This window comes from Lissotriton vulgaris, chromosome 5 (genome assembly GCF_964263255.1).
Source record: "Lissotriton vulgaris chromosome 5, aLisVul1.2, whole genome shotgun sequence".
In the NCBI taxonomy this organism is placed as follows: domain Eukaryota; kingdom Metazoa; phylum Chordata; class Amphibia; order Caudata; family Salamandridae; genus Lissotriton; species Lissotriton vulgaris.
In genome coordinates, this window is record NC_141693.1 from 372,223,717 (window position 1) to 372,236,586 (window position 12,870).

Consider the following 12,870-nt stretch of genomic DNA (forward strand, 5'->3'; position numbering starts at 1 on the left):
TAACTAGAAATTCACATTGAGCTCAATGTTGCATTGTGTTTCAAATTATGTTGCCCATTGCAACAACTGTACTACTGTACTTAAAAGTCTATTGCCTATTTGCAAAGATTTAAAGTAAAGTAATTGATTCTGACAAACTATATTTTGTAATGTAATGTATAATGTAATTATAATGTAATTTAAAAAATAAAATATCTAAAAATAAATGGGTTTAAAAACATGTAGTATATCAGTATCAAAAAAATAAATATAACAATTAATACATTTAAAAATTGTCATTTACAAAACCTTTGAGATTCACTGAAAAACCCATAGTTTTCAGACATGTTATAGTTAGGAATTAGCATTTAAAAAACCTTTGAAATTCACTGAAAAAACCATAGGTTTCAGACATGTTAGAGTTAGGAATTAGCATTTAAAAAAACTTAGAAATTCACAGAAAAAAACATAGGTTTCAGGGGAGTTATAGTTAGCTGGACATTTCACCCGTACAAAACCATTGAAATTCCAACTCGCGGGCCCACAATCCACTGCTGATGATGTCACATATTACATCATTCATGAAATGGTCAGTGACATCACTGATGACATCACCGATGACATCTCAAATGACATCACAGATGACATCACTGATGACATCACTGATGACATCATCCATGTGTCAATCTGAGACATCTCATCATACACCAGTATAACCTTTCAACACTCATTATAAAATATGGAGTACCATATTTGAAAGCATTGACACACCAATACAAGTTTCTAAAAACCCACTCAGTGATTCCTACATCTACACACACATCTAAACACTTACCTATAAATTCACTCATAAATGCTAACAAAGATCAATAGAACACTATTAAATATACTTAAACACCTACACCAACATTACCCACCAGCATACATCCTATTCACTTATGCAGTCATCCTACTCACTTATGCAAACAATCGATCATACTTACATTTACTAAGCTACACACCTATACAAACACCACTTTATTTATTCATATAGATAGTTACTCATACTTAGTGTCTTATAAAATCACTATTACAAGTATACCGTTTTCGAAACAGTCACTCATACAATCACTGAGTCTTATGTATAGTTATTTATATAAAATAACTGTCACATATACTGCCTTTTATATTTCTACTGTGTTGGACATGTATCATTGAGACATATATTTTCTCATTACCACACCCTTAAAGAGATTCACTCACCCAAACAACTGTTTCAACATACAGTCTTAACCTCATATACCTACTAAATCAACTATTTACACATCTTTGGACAATCACACACCTCCCACCCAACCACACACACATTCACTATCCCATACAAATACTCACTTAACTAATTAATAACTAATATAGACTTTCACTATGCTAGTAACCAACTTATGTAGTAGTTTACACAACAAGAGATAGAGTGATACAGATATTCACATAGTTTAATCACTATCCCATACATTTATTGAGACACTTTAAATTAATCAGTTACACAGTCTATCACAGTGCTACTAAATCCTCCATCCAGACACTTATACATCCACTCATTCTTCAATGCAGACTCCTATATATATAATACTTCTTTAAATATCGAACCAAACCACATTCACTGGATTATGTCATTGGTGATGTTATCAGTGATGTCATCAGTGATGTCACTGACCATGTCATGAACGATGTAATATGTGACATCATCATCAGTGGATTGCGGGTGCTAGTTATAGTTAGCCTATGGTTTATCTGTGAAATCCTAAGGTATTTTAAATGCTAATTCCTAATTATGACATGTCTGAAACCTATGGTTTCTTCAGTGGAAAAAAAAATAAATATATATATATATATATATATATATATATATATATATATATATATATATATATATATATATATATATATATATATATATATATATATATATATATATATATATATATATATATATATATCCACAAAAGAAGAACTGCCCATTTGAGGAGCCTCGGAGGAAGGTTGAATGTATTTAATGCAGGGTATAGCAGCGCAGTACAGCAAACAAAGTCTCTCTTCAAATTAAAACCCAACGCGTTTCGAACTGGAAAGTTCTTGCTCACGGGCTAAGGAAGTGCAATTGGCAAATGTTGAATTGGAACGCCCTGATAAGTACACCTGGCTCCGCCTCCTTAATGAGTGCTGCTCGGCATGCTGGAGCCTGTAGTTCCGCTTTGTTAAACCCCAGTGGGTACTGCCATCAGACACTGTAGTAATCCATCATAAAACCTATGTAGGTGGAGATGACTTCAGTTGTAACTGTGCTGTTTTATTTATCCAATCCTGCAACGCAACCTGTCACCTCACAGCGCTCGACACTTCAAAGCGCTGAATCTGCCCAGGGTTAGCAGCGGGCTCCTCGCGACCGGACACGGCCGCCTTAACATCCACAAAAGAAGGATTGCCCATTTGAGGAGCCTCGGAGGAAGGTTGAATGTCTGCATCTTGTTAGCACCCCAGGCGCTGAGGAAGGCAAGACGCCGAAATGCATTCGCCATAACCTGTGCTACGTATAAAGTCCTCCTTTGTTTCCCCACCCGGGCCTCTTCTCTTTCTTGTGGAGGAGTGCTGTGATAGACAGATAGATAGATAGATAGATAGATAGATAGATAGATAGATAGATAGATAGATAGATAGATAGATAGATAGATAGATAGACAGATAGATAGAGATTTATATATATATATATATATATATATATATATATATATATATATATATATATATATATATATATATATATCTCCTTGGTGGGTGACTGTCCAAGCTGGAAGAGTTGGAGGAGATTAAGTCACCTGTTGCCGAGTGCGTCGTTTCCAATTTTCCCTTGGTTTTGAGTTCTGCGAATACTTCGCTTAATTGGAAAAGTGCATCGCACAAGGTGGAGTCCCCCCCTGGAGAATTTGTGAAAGGTTGTTGCAACTGCGAGTAACCAGACAGAAGTGCTGCCGCAAACTGCACGTCGGAGGACGCCAGGAAGCAGGTGAGCATCTATGTGGTGTAGGCGAGAGGCAGACTCACTGAGTAACAAGGGAGAGGCACCTTGGACGTGGAATGCATTCTGAAGTGCGCGTTTCAGTATAGTTGCTAGTATTTTGGCAATACGATTAAAGGGCTTATGCTGGGCAACTAATATAAGCCTGGCATTAAGAGCTTTATCTTGACAAACAACTTGGCAACAATATCTAATAGTAAGTCATTAACAAGTCATGGATGAGTGGGTGAAACAGCATGAAGAAAGACCTGGTACAAGTGGTACCAGCAGAGATTTAATAACAGCTGTAACGCCATCGCAACAAGACACACATTCAATCATTCACAAACTGGAGAAACTCCGGCGCACAGAACTTTCCAAATGGTAGGAAATTCGGTTGCTAGAGAAGTGTCTTGAAGTGGGGAGAGTCCCATGCGGCCTCCTACCTTTGAAAACTTAGACCCAGAAATGCTGCAAGAGTGGGCGGACAATAATGCAGGGGCCTCTAACAATATGATAAAATATGCAAAAAGGGACAGAGAAAAGATTCTGGAAGACATAAAAAAAAGTCCAGCAGGATTTGAATGCAGCAGCTAAGCCAGACCCTATAGAAATTTTTTAAAAGGACTTGGAGCTGAAATAGAACAAATATGGGAAATTTATAAAGGAGAGAAAGGCAATTAAGTTTACCAGAAACCATTTGGATTACCAATGGGGCCAGATATACACATTTGCCAAACGCTTCGACACATTGAGGCACCAAACGTTATGCAGATCTGCACCAGTAGGCAAACAACTAGATAAATAGAAGAAAGGGTTGGGAGACACAAGCTCGGAGTATAGATCTGAAGTGGATACAGATGTAGAGGATAGAGCAACAGAGGCTTGGCATATGCAGGGAAACCAACAACAATAGTTGAAGAGATGCGTTTTTTAGGTTTAGACTGCAACACATGATTGGGACCATTGGGAAGGGGAAGAGGAAAGGGGATATAGAAGAGGCGGAAGAGAACCAATCGACGGAGAAGGCATGGAACTGTGATTAGGTGCAAGAACCATGGAGAACAAACAAAGCAGGTAGAGAAAGCATCTGTTACTGTGATTAATCTGACGGACATGGTACTCAGTGAGGAAGAGACCACCACATTAGCTTTAGGTCTAGCCTATTGTAAACGGACCAATTTTGACTATGCCCAAACCCAAATTGATTTCTACAAATATATACGGAAATTAAAACTTAAAAAATACTTTCGTAACAGGAGTGAACAGAGTAAAAACCCAAGTCCAGTTAACATTGGTGATGATACCCAGATCAATTTGGTAATAGATGACTTGAATCTCATGAGGAATTTGGAAACTTTGGAAATGGGAATTGAGGATCCCAATATGGAAGTGTCAAGTAAGGACACTGTGGACAGGTTGGGCATAGACATATATGGAACTAGTACAACAAATCTAAAAAAGAAGTCCACGTGTGTACCACTGCAATCCAAAGATGCTATTGATTTGTTCTCAGAGAGAGTCATTAAAGATTTGAAAGACATTTCGATGGAATCGAACAAACAGTATGGGAGCAACACCTCAGCAAAAGAAAGAGAGTACAACAAGATCATGGAGAAGATAAAGGAAAGAACAGATATAGTCATAAGGCAATCATACAAAGGGGGTAATTTGGTCCTTTGGCCCCTTGAGAAATACAATGGTTTCTATTTTAGTTTAGTCTATTAGTCAATTAAAACCATAAACAAAATCACATGGTTAAAAAGTACATAACAAATAAAAAGTAAAATGGATGAAAAACGGGTATGCCATTCAGCTAGTACAACCTTGACTCTTCACGCTACCTACCCTTTGCTTTCTTCAACTTTCCTTCCTAGAAATTTTAGTTTGGATACCTAATCTATGTTAGATAAAAAGTGACTAAATAGGAATTGTTTGTTACCCGGATGTCTAAAAAAGCAAGCTTTCTGCACAGATAACTAAAATGACCCTTAAGTAAATTAATATATATAATTAAAATGCCTATAAGCGGGACTAAGAAAAGTATGAATACAGTGCCAGATGGACTGTGATACCCACTATTAAAAACAAATATACAAATATTCACATCATTAAGAATTCAGAAATGTATAAAGTAGTTATCTGAGTCTAACGCGATAGGGAACTACTAGTTTCAGTCCCTAGCAGCCTGTCCTTCACAATTACTGTGCGTGCTGGGTTAACATTAAAGGTTTCTGAGTTATTACAACTTAGAATTACATTCAGGGACCACCTCCAGATTACACATCGTGCATCCTATAAACTGATCATTTTCTTAAAACAGATCAATAATTGAGTCAGTCTAATGTTCAGCTTGGTGTTGATTGGGTTCATGAACTCCACCAGTGCATGCCTGCAGGACCTAATTCCCCGTTCAAGAAACTCCGCCTTAATAGAACTCTTCATTGAACCATCAAAGCAGGACAAACACAGACGATGGGAAGCAGAGATTCAGGGCCCTGGTGGCTTAGACGGCAGGACTGGTCTTCACTTTGACATTTTGGCATGAGGAATAGCGTGGGTATTTCTGCAAATCTTAGGGCCAAAAACGACTGTTTGATCTTCCGGTGGTAAGGTCAGCTAACAAGGCTGATTCTCTTAAAGTGGAATACGATTTAAAAACCAGCCACCTGTGGCAAGGTTATGGCAGGGTATCTTTATCTGCCATCCAAATTTGCAATTTTGTAGATTTATTTACAAGCTTCTTAAAGATTTGCCCAGAGATATTAGAATTCCAAAGGTCACCCAGATCAAGCGTCTTAATGCTGTTTTCTAAAAATGTCTTGTAAGCACAGTTGCCCCTTTGCAAGTTAATTTCAGTCCAGACTAGATTTGCCAGAGTGTTTTCTGCTGCTGCTCGCAAGGTATAACAAAGCTTTACAAAAACGCAGCCGGCCTAGCGAGTAAGTTGTGTAAGCAGAAATTCTAGCCGGATTTGCACCGGAGAAGCCGACGTGGGGAGCCTAAAAATTAGTTTATAGGCTTTTATCATCAATTTTTCTAACAAAAGATCATCATCGCCCAACATAATCTCCATTCCATATGCAAGGGTTGGCAACAGTTTGGCTTGCAGAACTGATCCCATGGGCTTTCGATCGTGACCTTTCATAGATCTGGCCAGTGACGAGAAGCTGTAATTAAGGGACTGCGCTTTCATCCTAATCGCCTTCTTCTGAGAAACAAAGGAGGACTTTGCGTCTATTATCACTCCTAGGTATACGTGGAGTTTGACCACCTCAATTTTGTTTCCGTTAATAACCCATTTTCGATTTGTCTTGACGGGACCATTGCACACCATCATACTTGTTTTTGAAAAACCTATTTGCGTATTGCTGAACAACACCCGGTCATCTGCACAGAGGATATGTGGCAACCTTATTGAGGTAAAGAATAATTATCACAAGGAACTGTCAAGATGGAGAGGGATGGGTCTTGTGACAGAAGGAGCATACAAATATCTCAAAGTCGACAATTCTGTCACACCCGTGCTATACCTTAGCCTGAAGATACATAAGGAGAAAGTATCCCCCCCCAGGTAGACCTATAATCTCAACGCATGGAAGTCTCTTTGAAACAACCTTGAGATATATAGACTATTTTTTGCAAGACCTGGTAAAGGAATTACCATCCTATATATAGTACACAGGGGATTTTTTAAGAAACCTTCATAAAATCCACTGGGAAGAGACCAACATCCTGATAACACTTGATGTGGCCTCATTAGAAACGAGTATTGCTCACCAGGATGGCCTCAAAGCACTCAGAAATGTTACGGGTTCTTGGCCGATCAGAATTTATCAACACACAGAGATGTTGGCAAAAATGGCAGAACTTTGTTTGGTTATCAACTTTTTCTTGTATGGAAACGACACCTACAGGCAATTACGAGGAACGGCCATGGGCACCTGCTTCGCCCCAGCTATGCAAACCTATACATGGGCTGGTGGGAGGAGCAGGAGCTCAGGGTCAACTTCTAATCAGAATGGCAGGAAAATATAAAAGTCTGGTATCGATTTATCGCTGATGCATTCATTGTATGGAGAGGGTCAACAGGGAAGGCGAGAGAAAGTGGAGTGGTGTGGCTCACTCGTTAGAGGCAGCAGACCCGGAAGCAGAGGACGGCCCGGGACCAGGATTCAATTCCTGACGCGGCAGGGTCATGGACCAGGGTCAGCAGACTCGATAATTCTCGCCTCGGTGCCTACTCTAACCAGGGATCACACTCGGCAACTCTGGGCATTAGCTTGCCTCATCTCCACAACGGCCCCCCACATACACCGGGGATGACTGGTTTCACCTTGGAGATACCCAGTAGGGACCATCTCACAGGGAAAGCCAGGACGGGGTCCCCAGCGGTCTACAGCATGGAGATACCCGATGTGGGGTGATTCAAGCGCTTTACAAGACATCATTACATTGCATTACATTTGTAGAAGCCTTGAATACCAATGAACTAAATCTAACTTTTACAAGCACAATTAGTGAATCCAAGGTGATGTTTTTAGATCTAGAGTTTTTTTTATCAAAGAAGGCACACTGCATACACGCACTTTTAGAAAATTGAATGCGGGAAACTCTAACCTCCACTCAAGTAGCTTCCATCCGCAAAAACGAAAACAAATGTATTCCCTACACAGAATTACTTTGTATGAAAAGGAATTGTAGTGAAAAAAAATTCCTTAGACCAAGCACAAACAGAATTAGTACAAAGATTCAGAGAAAGAGGGTATAGCCAAAAGGTTTTAGAACAGGCTATGGGGAAGGTAGATGAGATACCTAGAAAGGACATGCTATTTAAGAAAGGGAGGAGAGCAGACAAAAGAACCTCACAGGAAGTGAGGATGATAACTGGGTGCAATGTCTACCATGTCAGAGTGAGAGACTGCATGAGTAGGCATTGGTACCTGGTTAATGAAACCCCTATTAGCTTTAGACGGGCAATGTCGAAGAGACAACTATTGGTGAAGAATAGCCCTGAAGTGGATGAGACAGCGAGTTGGTTGAGGGCTAATCCAGGGTTTTATAAATGTTTTAAATGTAAGGCGTGTAAGCATGGAGTGAACAAAAAAGAAATACCATTGCATTTTTAAACTAACCATGAAAGAGTCCGCGTTTTTATAACTGTAAAAGTGAATATGTTATTTATGTACTCCAATGCACTTGTCCGAAATATTATGTAGGCAGTACAATACATATTAAAGCTGGGTGTGGTGGCTCAGTGGACTAAAGCAGCCACTCCAGGGGGCTGTGTTCAACCTCATGGTCACAGGTTCAAATCTCGGCGGGTCCACTCAGCCTTTCATCCATTTGAGGTTGATAAAATGAGTACCATTGAGTTGGGCAACACTAAACATCTGTTATTCAGCGCCAGGACACCTTCGGGTAATCGTGCGCTTTACAAATACACCTGTTATGTTATGCTATGTTATGTTATATAGAACATACATAGAACCATGCCCCCTTCTCACACTACATATAATGATTCAGAACAAAGACCAAATAAAAAAATTCATTGAATCTGGTCTGGTACATTTATTTATACCTTTTACTTATGGTATGATAGAGACTTAATTGCTCTTAAAGTTCTTGAAAGGCAGAACCAAGGATACACAATTTAATCTTATTCAATTAGTAAAAAACATTTCGAGCTCACAAAGAACATCATAACGACAGTTAAAGAAAAAACATTCAAATTACATCCAAGCAAACTTGTACAAAAATACATTTCAAAAATTCGACAAATACATTAGGTTATTTCATTATTCACATTCCTATATAGACAAAAGTTCTAGCAAGAGCAAAACAACGCTTTTTGTCTCCTAATACAAATCAATCAATGAAATGATTGGCTCTTGTTTTTTTTGCCGACGCGTTTCAGGTTAGACTAATTACTCCCCCAACCCTCATCAGGGCTCTTTCACTGATCTGTATTTCCTTGTGCAGGGAACCAATGGTAACTTCTGCCAATAAATATGGACTCTTTTCATCAAGTAGTAGCTGGCGCACATTATATTTCTCTGTCTATGTAAACGGTGCTGTGTGGAGGGGCGGAGGAGTGTCTATGTTTCTTTGTCTTTTTCCTTGTTCGTGAGTGGATCTCCTGTTCTAGTGAGGCTGCGTCGCCTATTTACAGGACTTCATTGCTGCCGCCTGCCAAAGTTGATTTAGGAAATGGTTCCTCGCGCCCCCTTCTCGGGCCCCGACTGGGGCGTAATATTCAAAAAAGGAAACAAATCCCCGTTGTCCCTTGTTGTTTACTGCACGCCGGGGTCAGGTACGCTGCATGGCAGTCTGTTCAACTAGACCTCCCGCGCGTAGCCACTACTGCAATTCTGTACCCGCGCCGCCTGAACTGGTTCGAATATTAGGCCCCAGTCGGGGCCCGAGAAGGGGGCGCGAGGAACCATTTCCTAAATCAACTTTGGCAGGCGGCAGCAATGAAGTCCTGTAAATAGGCGACGCAGCCTCACTAGAACAGGAGATCCACTCACGAACAAGGAAAAAGGCAAGGAAACATAGACACTCCTCCGCCCCTCCACACAGCACCGTTTACATAGACAGAGAAATATATGGTGCACCAGCTACTACTTGATGAAAAGAGTCCTTATTTATTGACAGAAGTTACCAGAAGTCCCTGCACAAGGAAATACAGATCAGTAAAAGAGCCCTGATGAGGGTTGGGGGAGTAATTACTCTAACCTGAAACGCGTCGGCAAAACAAACAAAAGCCAATCATTTCATTTATTGATTTGTATTAGGAGACAAAAAGCGTTGTTTTGCTCTTGCTAGAACTTTTGTCTATATAGGAATGTGAATAATGAAATAACCTAATGTATTTGTCGAATTTTTGAATTGTATTTTTGTACAAGTTTGTTTGGATGTAATTTGAATGTTTTTTCTTTAACTGTCGTTATGATGTTCTTTGTGAGCTCGAAATGTTTTTTACTAATTGAATAAGATTGAATTGTGTATCCTTGGTTCTGCCTTTCAAGAACTTTAAGAGCAATTAAGTCTCTATCATACCATAAGTAAAAGGTATAAATAAATGTACCAGACCAGATTCAATGAATTTTTTTATTTGGTCTTTGTTCTGAATCATTATATGTAGTGTGAGAAGGGGGCATTTTTTATGTATGTTCTGATTAAATGGTCCAGCCCTCCCTCAGCCCCATAAAGACCTAACTCCGTTTGTGCGCATGTTATGTTATATGGCACATGTAAGGATTCTGCAACACCTGAGAGCAGTGAAAAATAATGACAAAACCTATCCTGTAGCCCGCCACATCAACGATGTTCATGCAGGGAGAACAGAACATTTAACATACTTTGTAATAGACTCTATACCGAAGAATAGAAGAGGTGGCAACAGCAAAGGCAGGCTTAGACAGTTAGAATCACGTTATATTTTGAAGTTTGACTGTAAAGTACAGAGAGGTCTTAATTCTGACGAGGACCTACATGTTCATCTAGAATGAAATGTAAAAAATGATGGTATATCTTTTGAATGCAGAATCATGACTTGAATGAAATTTCTTTGTTTCTATGACTTATATCTAATTTGCCGAAACCATGACTATGTTTTTTTAATGTCTTTTTATTATTTTATTATACAGGTGAAAGAGTTTCTGAACATGTGAATTTGTACATAGGTAACCAAAAATCGCCTCACAAGTAAGCAATGTATGCAAATATTTTCTCGAAAAGAGAATTCAACCTTTATGATGTCGTTTGTACTGCCGCTAGCCAAACATCAAGTTCTCATGATATGGGCATTATATGAAAATCCATGCAATAATGCCAATGCTTAAAATAGACAATACCATATTAGGAAAAGTTTGGAGTTATAGACGTGAATAAAAGCACTTTAATTTTATCAAATTTTAGAAGTACCCTTAAGGCCGATTTTATATTATATTTTAATTTTGCAAATTTGCAAGAAAGTATAGACATGTTAGATCGTATGTGATTACAAAAGCCCTTGAACTATAATTTGCTATTTGCGCACCAAATTTGCGATTTTGCACAATACATTTGCAAAAGATGCATGGATGTACAAGCAAAGTAATTCAGGCTCAAGACCATCAATTATTAATAAAAGCATTATGCTAGAGTAGGATGGTCCCTGCATCTCTATGGAATTTAGTTACGGTTTCAATAAAAGCATTTGCACTTTAATCTTGCACAAAAGCATTTGCACTTTAAAAGTAAATTTAACAGCCTGATAACATTTTATCATCAAATGAGGTTTAGTACTTCTTTTTGTATTAACACTGTTCCTCAGTAATAATTAATTCCTCAACGCCATGGAGACGAGGCATCGCATGTTTTAATCAAAACGTGGCACAGTTATATAGATACAGCAGAAGTGAATATAGGTGCTGTAACCCAGCACAAAATAGATTACTCGTGAAAAATGCCGGTGTGATTAAACATTTGACTAAATCTGATGTGGTGAGGCAAGAAGTCGGCTTGTACAGCCTGTTTCTTTTGCAAACTTTAACATTGCTAATTGAGATACAATTAAGGATTGGGAAACTTAGAAATGTAGATTTGCACATATGAGAGTCTGTAAGACACGTGTGGACAGACACGTTTTGAATTTAAAAAAACTTTTTTTCATTCGGTTACACAGAGGTATTTTAAAAAACGAAAATGCAAAAAAATACTTTATAAAATAGAAAACATAAAAACATGATCAAACTAAATTATATGATTACAATGGTAAATGATTGGTGTGAATTTATCATTGATGCAGAAAATATGTGAAACAAAAATCGACAGCAAACAGTGTAACAGAGAAATTCAATGTGTTTACTTTATAGAATGTGACAGTATGTTGTCAATTTTGTATTTTAGGCACTCAGTGCACACTTGTGCCCAATCCAGGTATAATGCTTGACTTGGCAAAGCAGTGATATGGTGTCATATATTGAGGATATTCTTTGCACAGTGACTCCCAGCCAGGTGTAATGATTGCACTAGCACAATATTAGTGGTTCAAGGCATTTTTATAACATCATAAAATATATGAATTGCTTTCTAAAACCTAAAATTCTAAAATTGGTGTAACCTGACTGAATCCATCCTGGCATACACTCAAGTAGTCATCCATTAATGCACTGAACCAGTCATTCACCGTTTTATGTACTAATGTACTCAAACATTGATCCATCTATGAGCAGCCTCAGTAACTCATGCATCCTTCCACACACTTATTTTTCCAAATGTTGACTCATTTTAACATTCACCCACTCTTTTATCCGCATCAGCATATAGAGGCACTTTCACTTACAAAATGGGCAGACCTGTTAGCTTTGCTAATGATTGCTTGTGGTTAAAATGTTCCTAGAATTGTCTATGTTGATGTAGTGTGTTGCTTATATTCGGCACTGTGTGTTTGTTGTTGGATGTTGATGCGTTTATGAAGGTGAGTGTTGAGGTGTAAATTTGTATTATAGACCCTAGTGCTGTTTTTGCTAGTGCTGTGTGTGGACTTAGTGCTGTTTTAGTCCATGTCTTTTTCACAGTTTTGAGAATGTTAAACTTTGACCTTACACATTCACCCTCGTACACATCGAAGCAGGTGACTTCATACATATTGTTTAATAAGACATTTATAATGTACTGCTGAAATCCATTAACTTTTGTTTATTTCTACCCCACAACAGTGCAGTTGCGTGAGAATAAGTCTGGCGCAAAGGGTGGGTAGTAAGCCTTACAAAATGTGGGTAGCATTGACAGTTTGTGAACGCCAACAAAGAGCATGGAAATGATTGGAGATCTGCACCAGTCACACTGCCTGGAGTAAATTGCTTTCCGAG

General features: G+C 38.5%; 1 protein-coding gene across 1 annotated transcript in view; it reads right to left on the bottom strand.

Annotated features, from left to right (window-relative positions):
• Nucleotides 1–12,870, bottom strand: part of RNF207 (ring finger protein 207) — a 900,262-nt gene that overhangs the window by 90,493 nt on the left and 796,899 nt on the right. The gene's annotated exons all lie outside the window — the stretch shown is intronic.